Raw genomic sequence first — 14,827 nt, 5'->3', positions numbered from 1 at the left:
GACCTTTTGTTGTTCCATATGAATTCTGTTGTTATTTTTTCTAGGTTATTAAAATAGTTTCTTGGAAGTCTGATTGGTATACCACTAAATAAATAGATTAGTTTAGGGAGTATAAGCTGGCAATTCTTAATGAAATTCTATGAATCTCTATGGAAAGACTTAAGAATTTTAATTTTGCTGGGGGTTGAGACAAAATTTAATTCAAAATGTTGATAGTTAGGGAAATAGAAGCTGTGATGAGAAAATAATTACCTTTTTTTCGAATGGATGGAAAATGTCTTCTTTCTATGAAGAATAACTTTGAAATTATAGAATGAACTATAGAGATGGCCAAGGTAGATAAAAAAAATGGAAATGTGCTTTTAATTATCTTCCCTCCAAATGAAAATATTCAATTTGTCAATCACCTTCTGTTGATTCTTGTTTTCAAAGCACTTGGAAGAGTTCCTTAAATAGATGGGTTTCCTGCCCTGCTCTGTGGGAACATCCTTTCTTCTAGTTTGTTTTACACTTTTTAATGAGAGTCAAATTTTTTAGGCTCCCAGTTCAGTAAGTTCTGCACCAGTGAATGAGGTAGTACTTCTGATGTCATAAAAAGAACACTCAGAGGAGTGTCTAGGGATTCAGGGCCTGTCTTGATTAGTCCAATTGTTAATTGTGTAACACATGACAATTAATTTCTTAGCTCTGAAAGTCATCATCCCTCTGTGCAAAATCATTCTAATGAAACTTGTACTTCCAACCTCAAGGTGTTCATGGGAAAAATAATTTGAAATGGGTCAAATGCTTCATATAGATGAGTTCTTATTAATTATATAAAACTGATAACAAATGACTGTTAATTGTTTGAAATAATGAATCAAATATTTATATTCTTTTGGGGGGGTCTTCATGAGAGAGTATCATCTTTGTGGAAGAAGATATTCATCATGTTTCTCCCCTGAAATTTTAGAAAAGAGAGCTTAACTATTGAAAGAATTATGCCAAAATTAAATGTAGCAAAGAATCTTGACAGGAAAGACCCTCTTCCCAATCCAATTAACTAATCAGAGACATCAACAGGTACAAAGAGAAAACATTTATGTAATGCTGCAAGGGAGAAGCCCAGACACACACCTGGGAGCCATCCCAACCCCTTCCATCTGCTCCTGCAACCCAACCTGCTTCCAGGTTTGTCCAGGCACTAAAAACAAAAGTCTGGACCCTTCTCATTGGAGAGACTAAAAGGACATCATTATCCTTGACCAATAATCACCAATGCTGGCTGCCTCCCACAGGTGACATCACTCCCTGCAACTTCTTGTATCTCAGGTTCAAAGTTCATTCCTCCATGGAGTAAATGACCTCCCCCAAGGTCCAAAGTTCTGGGAAAAGGGATCATATGATTCAATACTGAGAAATACTTCATCCAATCAGTTCCATTCATGGCTAAGAAAGGTGGCCAAAAAAGTAAAATTAAGGAAGACCTCAGTTTGATTCATTTCTCATACATTTACTGTCTAAATATTTAAGTTTAGGCATTTTGCTTATATCAAATTGAGTTTCTTCAGCTGTAAAAATAAAAATAAAAAAAGAAACAAAAGAAACCTATAATGATAGCAGCATGTACCTCATTAGATTAGCATAAAAATCAAATATGTGAATGTCTTTACACTGGTTAATAGGCTTTAAGAATAGAAATTCTACAGCTGCTGCTGCTTTTAATACTTGATTGGTTATTTTCTCTTCTCCTAAAGGACAAACATTACATCACTATGTTGGGATCCAATTACAGTGTGTCCAGCTACAGCTGATCAGATCAGAATGAAATCAGATTGCTCCACCCCAGGTTGGGGATAAATAGAGTATAAGCAGAGCATGTCCCTAAACAAGCCAAAAGGCAATCAGATGGAAGAAAGGGATAGAGTTTAGGAAAAATAGAGTTGTATGCAGTAGAGTATACTGAGATATTCCCTGGAGAAATGAAATCTATTCCTGTTGAGCCTATGGATCCTTTGCCTCCAGGCACAGTAGGCTTGACCATTTCACTTTCTGAGAGGGCTTACAAAACAGTGTTCATCCATACACTGATGTGGGAAACTGGAGAATGTGTAGCTAATGTCCTAGTCACTAACACAGGTAGACAAAGTGTGATTTATCAAGCAGGAGAAGTAGAAGTATCAGGCTTATTGTTATATACCCCTACTAAGCAATCTGGTGACAATCGCCCAGATTCTGACTCCAATGAATAAAATCCAGGAATATATCGGACAGCAGCTGTGACATCTGACTGACCTATGCTTACTATTTATATAAATGGAATACCATTTGAAGGATTGGTAGACAGGGGTGCAGATGCTACAATTATTAGAGGTGCCAATTGGTCCAGTCACTGGCCCAAGTTAAAGGCAGAGGGGGCACAGTAGATAGAGCACCAGCCCTGAATTAAGGAGGACCCGAGTTCAAATATGGTCTGAGACACTTAACACTTCCTAGATATGTGGCCCTGGGGAAGTCACTTAAACCCAAGCTCAGGGAAAAAAAAAAAAAAAAAAGGTTAAGTCACACACCTACATGTCTGGTGTAGGAGGATCAATAGCAGAAGTTAGTGCTATTACTTTGAGATAGACATTTGAAAATGAAACAGGAGTTTTTACTGCTTTTGTGGTTGAAAAATTCCCCATCAATCTGTGGGGAAGAGATATTTTATAACATATAGGATTACAAGTAAGCACTTTGGCTTTGTAGGCAAGGCTGCTGTTGAAGGCCTAACTGGACTCTGACCGGTTTCAATTCAGTAGAAGACTGAATCACCAGCTTGGGTAGAACAGTGGCCCTTAAGAAGTGATAAAATTCAGGTCTTATTAGACATAGTACAAGAACAAGTTGACCAAGGACACTTTTGGCCTTCTCTAAGTCCTTGAAATTCCCCAGTATTTGTGGTGAAAAAGAAATCTGGAAAATGGAGGATGTTCAGTGATCTAAGAAGAGGAAAGGACCAGATGGAAAGTATGGGAATTCTTCAGCCTGGACTTCCATCTCCTACTCAGTTGCCAAGAGAATGTCCTCTTTGGGTTATAGACATTAAGGATGGTTTCTATTCCATCTCTCTAAGAAAGGAAGATATCTAAAGATTTGCTTTTTCAGTGCCTAGTGTTAATTTGGCTAAGCCTTATAAAAGATATGAATGAACATTTTTGCCACAAGGAATGAAAAAACAGCCCTACTATGTGCCAAATATATGTTGCTGCTGCTCTTGCTCTAGTAAGAAAAGCATTTCCTAAAGTAATGTTGTTACATTGTATGGATGATATTTTGGGATGTGTACCTGAGGAACAAATGTTAAAAGCATGTCTACAAAAGTCCATAGAGAGGGGGCGGAGCCAAGATGGCGGAGAAGAAACACACTACTCAGTGAACGTCCTCACTCCCTCACAACCAATTAGATAAATTAAGTCTCAAAATTAGCTCAGGACTGATAGATACCACAAGGACTGGAAGCACGACTTACCAGCTGAAGAGAATCTGGAGTTTCAACAGGAAAGGTCAGTTCTCAGGGGAGGAATAAGAAAGACCAGCACAGACGGTGGGGTAGGGGCACACTGCGCCCATTGTGCTGGGATGGGCTCTGGGATCGGAGAAGCCACTGAGGTAAAGGAATCTGGCACAGGCTGTTAGCTCTTCTTTGCTAATTATTTAGCAGTTCAGAAGAGAAAGCCAAAATATTTTAAAACTCAGATATAGATTTCCCCCCACACACACACCCTGGGGGTGACTCAGGCACAGATCTCGGCACCAGGGGGTGTGGTCTCAGCTACCTCCTGAGAATAGTTAAGAGACTGACAAGTGGGTGGATATGGCCCAAGGCAACACACACTGCCTAGCTTAGCTGGAGGGAGTGGAACTCAGCTCCAGGAAGTCCCAGAGAAGCGGAACCTTTGAACTAGGGACCGCGGTTTCTGGCAGACACTTCCAGTTTGAGCACAGGGGCTTCTCACGTCACCTGCTGCAAACATCCACTCCCCACCCGGACACATAGCCTGGGCTTCCTGCAGTCTTCACTATTCTATGCCCTCGAAGCACAGTAGTGCTAATCACCTCTGAGGCACTTCCAGGGAGGGGGTGGGGAACTCTCTCCCAGAGCTCTCTCTTAGCGCAGGCGCGGGGGCCATTGCATCCATCCGGTCTGGGAGGAAGCTGGTAAAGAAGTAAATAATTTCCTACCCCAGGGACAGACCCCAAAACATTTTTTAAGTATGAGCAAAAAAGCTAGAAAAACTATAGATTCCTTCTATACAGAGAAAGAGCGGGTATCCAACCCCGAGGAAGTTAACAGCAAAGATTCAGAAGATAACAACCTAAAGGGGAACGATTCCTGCCCCCCATCACATAACTCTCTCCTAGAAGAAGCTCTTAAGAAATTGAGGGAGATCGAAGAAAAATGGGGCAAGGAAAGGGAAGTTATGATAGAGAATAACAACGTCCTGAAATTGGAGTTGGAAAAAATAAAGAATTCACAGGAGATGCAGGGAAACAAAATTAGTGAATTAGAAAAGGTTAAAAAAACACAGGAAAGTAGGATTTCTGAATTGGAAAAGATAAAAAAGTCTCAAGAAAATAGAATTTCTGAATTGGAAAAAGAAAATAATTCTCAAAAAAAAAAAAATTAGGGAAATGGAAAAAAATTCAATAGAGCAAAATAATTCATTTAAAAACGAAATTGGGCATTTACAAAAAGAACTAAAAACTGTGAAAGAAGAAAATAACTCCTTAAAAGTCAGGATGGAACAAATAGAAATGAATGATTCACAGAGAACCCAAGAATCAGTCAAACAAAACAAAAAAAATGAGAAGCTGGAGAACAACGTCAAATACTTACTGGGAAAATCTATAGACCTGGAAAATAGATCTAGGAGAGATAATCTGCGGATTATTGGACTTCCAGAAAACTATGACCAAAAAAAGAGCCTAGATTCTATTTTACAGGAAATTATCAAAGAGAACTGTCCAGAGATAATAGAAACAGAAGGGAAAGTAGATGTGGAAAGAATTCATCGAACTCCTTCTGAAATAGACCCTAAAAAAAGAACACCACGGAATATTGTGGCTAAGCTGCAGAATTACCACACAAAGGAGAAAATCCTGCAAGCAGCTAGAAAAAAACAATTTAAATACCAAGGTGCCACAATAAGGGTCACCCAAGATCTGGCTGCCTCCACATTAAAAGATAGAAGGGCCTGGAACCTGATATTCCGTAAGGCAAAAGATCAAGGACTGCAACCAAGAATGAACTACCCAGCTAAGTTTAGCATCTTTTTCCACGGAAGAAGATGGTCATTCAATGAAACAGAGGAATTCTATATGTTTTTAAGAAACAAACCAGACTTAAACAAAAAATTTGATCTACATCCACAAGACTGAAGAGAAACAGAAAAAGGTACACAGAACCCTTGAGAACTGTAACTCTGTTGTGGGTATATAAAAAATACTCAAGGATAATTTGATTTTACTGATATAAAAGAAAAAAAGGGGGGTGTACTAAAGGGAAGGAGGTCGGTTCAGAAAAAGAGGAAGGAGTGATAAAAAGAGGGAAACTACATCCCAGGAAGAGACATAGAAAATACACCATATCTGAGGGAACTTAGTGAGGGGGAGAATCATTGTGTGAATCTTACTCTCATCAGAAGAGGCTCAAAGAGTAAATAATTAACATATTTGTTTTTCAGAGAATTTTCTCTCACCTCATTAAAAGGGGGGAGAGGAAAAGGGAAAAGGAAAAGGGGAATAAGTGAAGGGACTTGGAGGGAGGGGGGGAGGGATCCTAAAAAAAAAAAAAAAAAAAAAAAAGAGGGAGGGTTGCGCGTCACAAGGGGGGTCTGTAAATTAAATATCGGGGAGGGGGATCAGGGGGGTCAAGGGAAAAAAGCATAATCTGGGGATAATACGATGGCAGGAAATACAGAATTAGTAATTTTAACTGTAAATGTAAATGGGATGAACGATCCCATCAAACGGAGACGGATAGTAGATTGGATCAAAAAGCAGAACCCTACAATATGTTGCCTACAGGAAACACACTTAAAGCAGGGAGATACATACAGAGTAAAGGTAAAAGGTTGGAACAGAGCCTATTATGCTTCAGGTAAAGCCAAAAAAGCAGGGGTAGCTATCCTTATCTCAGATCAAGCAAAAGCAGAAGTAGATCTCGTTAAAAAAGATAAGGAAGGAAACTATATCCTGCTGAAAGGTAGCATAAATAATGAAGCCATATCAATACTAAACATATATGCACCAAGTGGTATAGCATCTAACTTTCTAAAGGAAAAGTTAAGAGAACTGCAAGAAGAAATAGACAGTAAAACTATAATAGTGGGAGATCTCAACCTTGCACTCTCAGATTTAGACAAATCAAACCACAAAACAAACAAGAAAGAAATTAAAAAAGTAAATAGAACATTAGAAAAACTAGGTATGATAGACCTTTGGAGAAAACTGAATGGCAATAGGAAGGAATATACTTTCTTCTCAGCAGTTCATGGATCCTATACAAAAATTGACCATATACTAGGACATAAAGATCTCAAAATTAAATGTAGGAAGGCAGAAATAATAAATGCCTTCTTCTCAGATCACAATGCAATAAAAGCTACATTCAGTAAAAAGTTAGGGGTAAATAGACCAAAAAGTAATTGGAAACTGAATAATCTCATCTTAAAGAATGACTGGGTGAAAGAGCAAATTATAGAAACAATTAACAATTTCACCCAAGATAATGATAATGATGAGACATCATATCAAAATCTTTGGGATGCAGCTAAAGCGGTAATAAGGGGAAATTTTATATCTTTAGAGGCTTATTTGAAGAAAATTGAGAAAGAGAAGATTAACGAATTGGGCTTACAACTTAAAAGGCTAGAAAAAGACCAAATTATAAACCCCCAACCAAAAATTAAACTCGAAATACAAAAATTAAAAGGAGAAATCAATAAAATTGAAAGTAAAAAAACTATTGAATTAATAAATAAAACCAAGAGTTGGTTTTATGAAAAAGCCAATAAAATAGATAAACCTTTGGTAAATTTGATCAAAAAAAAGAAAGAGGAAAATCAAATTGATAGTCTTACAAATGAAAAGGGGGATCTTTCCACCAATGAAGAGGAAATTAGAGAAATAATAAGGAGTTACTTTGCCCAACTTTATGCCAATAAATTTGATAACTTAAGTGAAATGGATGACTTCCTCCAAAAATATAGGCTCCCTAGATTAACAGAGGAGGAGATAAATTGCTTAAATAGTCCCATTTCAGAAAAAGAAATAGAACAAGCTATTAATCAACTCCCCAGGAAAAAATCCCCAGGGCCAGATGGATTCACATGTGAATTCTACCAAACATTTAAAGAACAATTAGCCCCAATGTTATATAAATTATTTGAAAAAATAGGGGATGAAGGAGTCCTACCAAATTCCTTTTATGACACAGACATGGTACTGATACCTAAACCTGGTAGATCGAAAACTGAGAAAGAAAATTATAGACCAATCTCCTTAATGAATATTGATGCTAAAATCTTAAATAAGATATTAGCAAAAAGACTTCAGAAAATCATCTCCAAGATAATACACTATGATCAAGTAGGATTTATTCCAGGAATGCAGGGCTGGTTTAATATTAGGAAAACTATTAATATAATTGACCATATTAATAATCAAATTAATAAGAACCATATGATCATCTCAATAGATGCAGAAAAAGCATTTGACAAAATCCAACATCCATTCCTACTAAAAACTCTTGAGAGTATAGGAATAAATGGATTATTCCTTAGAATAATCAGGAGTATATATTTAAGACCGTCAGTAAGCATAATATGCAATAGAAATAAACTGCAACCTTTCCCAGTAAGATCAGGAGTGAAACAAGGTTGCCCACTATCACCATTACTATTCAATATAGTACTAGAAACGCTAGCCTCGGCAATAAGAGCCGAGAAAGAGATTCAAGGAATTAGAGTAGGAAATGAGGAAATTAAACTATCACTTTTTGCAGATGACATGATGGTATACTTAGAGAACCCCAAAGACTCTGCTAAAAAGCTACTAGAAATAATTCAAAATTTCAGCAAAGTGGCAGGATACAAAATAAATCCACATAAATCCTCGGCATTTTTATATATCACTAACAAAATGCAACAGCAAGAGATACAAAGAGAAATTCCATTCCAAACAAATGTTGATAGTATAAAATATTTGGGAATCCATCTACCAAAGAAAAGTCAGGAATTATATGAGAAAAATTACAAAACACTTGCCACAAAAATAAAATCAGATTTAAATAATTGGAAAGACATTCAGTGCTCTTGGATAGGCCGAGCGAATATAATAAAGATGACAATACTCCCCAAACTAATCTATTTATTTAGTGCTATACCAATCAGACTCCCAAGAAACTATTTTAATGACCTAGAAAAAATAACAACAAAATTCATATGGAAGAATAAAAGGTCAAGAATTGCAAGGGAACTAATGAAAAAAAACTCAGAGGAAGGTGGTCTAAGTGTACCTGATCCAAAGCTATATTATATAGCAGCAGTCACCAAAACCATTTGGTACTGGCTAAGAAATAGACCGGTAGATCAGTGGAACAGATTAGATACAAAGGACAAAAAAGGGTACATCTATAGCAATCTAATCTTTGACAAACCCAAAGATTCCAACATTAGGGATAAAAATTCATTATTCGGAAAAAACTGTTGGGAAAACTGGAAATTAGTATGGCAGAAATTAGATATGGATCCACACTTAACACCATATACCAAGATAAGATCAAAATGGGGTCCATGATTTAGGCATAAAGAGGGAGATAATAAATAGATTAGAGGAACAGAGGATAATCTACCTCTCAGACTTGTGGAGGAGGAAGGAATTTATGACCAGAGGAGAACTAGAGATCATTATTGATCACAAAATAGAAGATTTTGATTACATCAAACTAAAAAGTTTCTGTACAAATAATACTAATGCAAACAAAATTAGAAGGGAAGTAACAAATTGGGAAAATATTTTTAAAAACAAAGGTTCTGACAAAGGTCTCATTTCCAAAATATATAGAGAACTGACCATAATTTATAAGAAACCGAACCATTCTCCAATTGATAAATGGTCAAAGGATATGAACAGACAATTCTCAGAGGAAGAAATTGAAACTATATCCACTCACATGAAAGAGTGTTCCAAATCACTACTGATCAGAGAAATGCAAATTAAGACCACTCTGAGATACCACTACACACCTGTCAGATTGGCTAAGATGACAGGAACAAATAATGACAAATGTTGGAGGGGATGTGGGGAAATTGGGGACACTAATACATTGCTGGTGGAGTTGTGAAAGAATCCAGCCATTCTGGAGAGCAATCTGGAATTATGCCCAAAAAGTTATCAAACTGTGCATACCCTTTGACCCAGCCATACTACTACTGGGCCTATATCCCAAAGAAATACTAAAGAGCGGAAAGAGACATATATGTGCCAAAATGTTTGTGGCAGCTCTTTTTGTTGTAGCTAGAAACTGGAAGATGAATGGATGTCCATCAGTTGGAGAATGGTTGGGTAAATTGTGGTATATGAAAGTTATGGAATATTATTGCTCAGTAAGAAATGACCAGCAGGAGGAATACAGAGAGGGTTGGAGAGACTTAAATCAACTGATGCTGAGTGAAATGAGCAGAACCAGAAGATCACTGTATACTTCAACAACGATACTGTATGAGGATGTATTCTGATGGAAGTGGAAATCTTCAACATAAAGAAGATCCAACTCACTTCCAGTTGATCAATGATGGACAGAGGTAGATACACCCAGAGAAGAAACACTGGGAGGGGAATGTAAATTGTTAGCACTAATATCTGTCTGCCCAGGTTGCATGTACCTTCGGATTCTAATGTTTATTGTGCAACAAGAAAATGATATTCACACACATGTATTGTACTTAGACTATATTGTAACACATGTAAAATGTATGGTATTGCCTGTCGTCGGGGGGAGGGAATAAGGGAGGGGGGGTAATTTGGAAAAATGAATACAAGGGATAATATTATAAAATATATATATATATATATAATAAAAAAAATTAAAAAAAAAAAAGTCCATAGAAACACTGAAGTACTACAAAATGCATATAGCTACAGAAAAAAAAATCAAAGACATGATCCTTTTCAATATTTAGTATATGAAGTATATCCTAAGACACTCACAATACAGAAGCTTTCTTTAAGAACAGAGAAGTTGGACACCTTAAATGAGTTCCAAAAATTAATAAGAGATATCCAATAAATGTGACCAGGGTTAGGCTTAACTACCAATCAACTGCAACCTCTATATGACATTTTAGGGGGAGACAGTGCTTTGAATTCACCACACCAGCTTACAAAAGAAGTGCAAGAGGCTTTGAGAGAAGTTGAACTGGCTTTATCCAATGTGGTTGAAAGAGTCACTCAAAAACCCTTGGAAATATCACTTTTTGCTACAAAAGAGGCACCCATAGTAGTCCTTCATCAAAGAGACAGTATGATTGAGTGTTTAAGCCACCCAGTGCAACCAGAACAAAGCCTTACTCCTTACCCAGTGCTTGTGGCTAGAATTTTATTACAGGCCATTAAAAGAGTAGTACAATTATCTGGGATGAGTCCTCCAAAAAGAAACACATTCTATACTAATGCACAAATTAATATATGCCCTGAGAGCATTTCATAATGGCAAATTTGATTGACCACAGCTCCAAATTTTCCACATGGGTCTCCATTAAAAATAACCCGGCTACTACATAATAGGCAATGCATTTTTGAAGAAAAGGTTTCTAAGGTTCCTCTTACATGACCAATCATCTTTGCAGATGACACCAAAGAAAATATTTTTGCTATACACTTCATGAGTTATCCATAAAGAGAATAGTCAGAAAACTCCTTTTCAGTCCACTGAGCACAACAAATTTTTTGCTGTCCTGTCATTTGCTCTCACTTATTACCCAGGAGACATAACTATAATTACTGATTCATCCTATTCAGTAGGTGGGGTAAAAAGAATTGCCACAGCCCAAATAAAATTTACAGCCTCTAATATTTAACAGCTCTTTAAGGAAGTTCAAGAGCAAGTGAGAAAGCATCCAAGCAAAAGTTATATGTTGCATGTCTACTCACATAGTGGACTTCCAGGTACTATTTTTGATGGAAATTCAAAGGCAGATAGCCTTTTCACTATGTTATCCAGTACTCCTTTATTTCAGAAAGCACAAGAATCTCATTCTAAATATCATCAAGCTGCTCAAGCTTTACATTTACAAATTGGAATAACAAGAGAGCAAGCTAGGAGCATTGTAAAAAGCTGTATAGCTTGCCTTCCTTTCCACAATCCTACACTCCCTCCAGGGAAGAATCCTGGTGGTTTCAGACCCAATGAAATCTGGCACATGGATGTGGCCCATTATAAATCTGTTGGTCATCTGTCTTTTATCCTTGTGGTGGTAGATACCTTCTCAGGATTCACTTTGGCAGTGCCAACAGCAAAAGAGACAACCTGAGTGGTCATTGAATTCATGTCCAAGCATTTTGAATTATGGGTGTGCCACAAGAAATAAAAACAGACAATGGGCCTGCATATACTTCTAAATATTTTGTGCACTTTTGTGCACAGTGTACGATTTTATACACCATTGGCATTCCTTTTAATCCTCAAGGTCAGGCAATGGTAGAGAGAAGAAACAGAGACACTAAAGCAATCCTCAAAAAAGAAAGGAAAGCAGGAGCCACAGGTAATCTTAGAGAACTTCTAAATTTAGTTCTCCATATCATTAATTTTCTAATTTTTGACAAAGATGCATTGGTTCCTGCAGACAGGTTTTCTAACCTGTGGCAGTATCCAGTGTGAGAAGCTCCACTGTCCTTAGATAATCACCAGGTGATGTGGAGAGACCCAGAAAGTGGTGAATGGAAGGGACCAGAGAGGTTAGCTGCTTGGTGGAGAGGCTTTGCTTGTACTTCTTCAGATGGAGAAGAAAACAGATGGGTGCCAATGAGTCTTATTCTCCTTGTTCATCAGGGAGAGACAGAAAAAGAGAAAAACAAAGGAGAAGATCTAAGAAACATCTGACACTGAAAGAGCATGGCTGATAAGGAGACTGTTAAAGATTCCCTAACACAAGATAAGGCTGTTAAAGAACTTTAAAACCAGCAGGAATCATTGAATTTCCTAACACAAGATGAGACTAATGCACAATGGACTTATGGACTTTTATAAATTCTCAATTTATAATTATTTGATTATGTTATTTGTTACATACTTCTAGCATGTATACTGTTACTATGTTACAATATATATATGTTTATATAAATATGTGTAATACCTCCCATATTGATGGAGTTATGTTTCAAGGCCATGACCACCCTATGTTCTAAATCAAAAGAAAGGGAAAGATGTTGGGATTACAAGGTGATAACTCAGGTTGTCTAAACAATTCTCTAGCTCAGAGTTGACACCTTTAGCAGTTGACACCTTTAGTTTTCTCAAAAGGAGTTTACACATTTAAAGGAGTTTTGACTTTTAAAAGGAGCAAGTTGATTGGTTGAAGGATTTCCCACAAGCCCCTGAATTCTCATCTGCCCATTCTCTGGGAGGATAAAAGAGACAACATGGGGCCTGGGAAGCAGTCTGGATTTGGGAAGGACTAGAGCTGGAGGAGATTCAGAGCCAGCATTCAGGAAGAAGAAGAAGAGGCTGCTGGAGAAGAAAACCAGGAAACCTGCTCCCAGAGAAGGATTCCAACTGAGGGAGCATCCTAACTTTACACAGCACGCCTATACTGAGAGGCACTGAGGAGGCCGCCCTAGGAGCCACACCGGGCAGTGACTACAGCCAGATTCCGGACAGGGAGAGAACCATGAAGAGCACCAGGAACCTGCTGGTGGACGGCAAGGAGAACTGCCTGACGTTCGGGGACAGTTTCGAGAAGAGGCCCAAGTCCTACTTCCACAGGATCGGCTATGATTTGAAGCCGGCCTCTGTAGGCCCATCCGGGGAAGGTGAGCTCCAGGTGAGCAAGGGAGACGAGGTCAGGGTCTCCCTGCCTCACTTCCCTGGAGCTGCAGCCCCAAAGACTGTCTTCAAAGGAAACAAAAGACCCTATGAGGCAGACTGTATTCTCCTCATTAATCAGGATACAGGCGAACGTGTGTTGGAAAAAGTCAGCAGCAGCCCTCAGGTCAAGAAGATGAGAACTGAGGGAGGGAGCAAAACCCAGGTAAGAGTGGAAGCGCCCCCTGCACCGGCACCGCCCACTCCCATAGCATCGGGATCCCTGCCTCACTTCCCTGGAGCTGCAGCCCCAAAGACTGTCTTCAAAGGAAACAAAAGACCCTATGAGAGAGACTGTATTCTCCTCATTAATCAGGATACTGGAGAATGTGTGTTGGAAAAAGTCATCAGCAGCCCTCAGGTCAAGAAGATGAGAACTGAGGGAGGGAGCAAAACCCAGGCAAGAGTGGAACCGCCCCCTGCACCGGCACCGCCCACTCCCATAGCATTCCGAGACGCAGGGAAGACACCTGTTGGACCAAAAGCCTGTCCTGTGGAAGAAGATCTTCTCGGGGAACTCCAGTTGTTGGACATTAAGAGACAGCTGAGAGCCTGGATGGAGCAGATGGAGATGTTCAGAGACAGCAGCTCCTCAGACTCTGACAGCTCCAGCAGTGAAGAAGAGGAGCCAGCCCCCGGAGGCTCGTCCTCCCAGCATCCTCCTCTGCAGTTCCCTCACAGAATCCCTCTGGGGAACAGCAGCACCAGCCAACTCCCCGACAATAACCGGCTGATGAGCATATTGCAAGAAGATTTACAACTGAGTGACTCCAGCAGCAACAGCAGCTCCTCTGACTCTGACTCTGAGAGCTCCAGTAGTGAAGAGGAGGAGCCCGCCACAGCCAGAGCCGCGTCCTCCCTGCATCCTCCTCTCCCTCACAGAATCTCTGTGGGGAACAGCAGCAGCCAGCTCCTCGGGAATAGCAGGACAATGAGCATATTGCAAGAAGATTTACAAGTGAGTGACTCCAGCAGTGAAGAGGAGGAGCCCGCCTCCTGAAACTTGGCCTCCCAGCATCCCCCTCTCCCTCACAGAATCCCTGTGGCAAACAGCAGCAGACAGCTCCCCGGGAATCACCAGCTGATGAGCATATTGAGAAAAGATTTACAACTCAGTGACTCTGAGAGCTCCAGCACTGAAGACCAGGAGCCTGTCACAACCAGAGCCTCTTTCTCCCAGCGTCCTCTTCTGCAGTTACCTCACAGAAGCCCTATGGAGACCAGAAGCAGCCAGCTCCCCGGGAATGACCAGCTGATGAGCATATTGCTACAAGATTTAAAACTCAGTGACTCTGACAGTGACAGCAATGACTAGCCTTGGAACTTCCTGCATCTGAATTTGTTAGAACATCTGGATAGATGAAGGACACAAGCAGAAACCCACCCCCAAGGAGAGCATTTGGCCCTTAGTGAGCCCTGAGTCTCACTGAACCTGAGCAGCGTGCACTTTTATATATTATAGGCTTACATTTTTACCTCAGAATCTGGGTAGCATGTTAAAATCTGGGTAGTATAAAACAAACAAACAAACAAAAAACAAAAACAAAAACAAACAAACAAACAAAAAAAAAACAACTTCCCAGATCTATTAGAAGTATAAGACAAAGTAAAAATAGAAACCCCCACTCAATCACTTTCACCTTCAGAAAGAAACCCCAAATCAGAAATACTCAATCAAAATTCAGAGGATTCAAAGAAAAAAAAAAGTGTTGTGAACAGCCA

The 14,827-nt window shown here is 39.1% G+C and overlaps 1 pseudogene; it reads left to right on the top strand.

The window, feature by feature from the left end:
* Nucleotides 1–12,911: 12,911 nt before the first annotated feature.
* Nucleotides 12,912–14,420, top strand: LOC141547439 (ELL-associated factor 1 pseudogene; annotated as a pseudogene).
* Nucleotides 14,421–14,827: the final 407 nt, after the last annotated feature.

Source organism: Sminthopsis crassicaudata, chromosome 6 (genome assembly GCF_048593235.1).
Source record: "Sminthopsis crassicaudata isolate SCR6 chromosome 6, ASM4859323v1, whole genome shotgun sequence".
Taxonomy (NCBI): Eukaryota; Metazoa; Chordata; class Mammalia; order Dasyuromorphia; family Dasyuridae; genus Sminthopsis; species Sminthopsis crassicaudata.
This window is presented reverse-complemented; position numbering and strand designations above follow the sequence as displayed.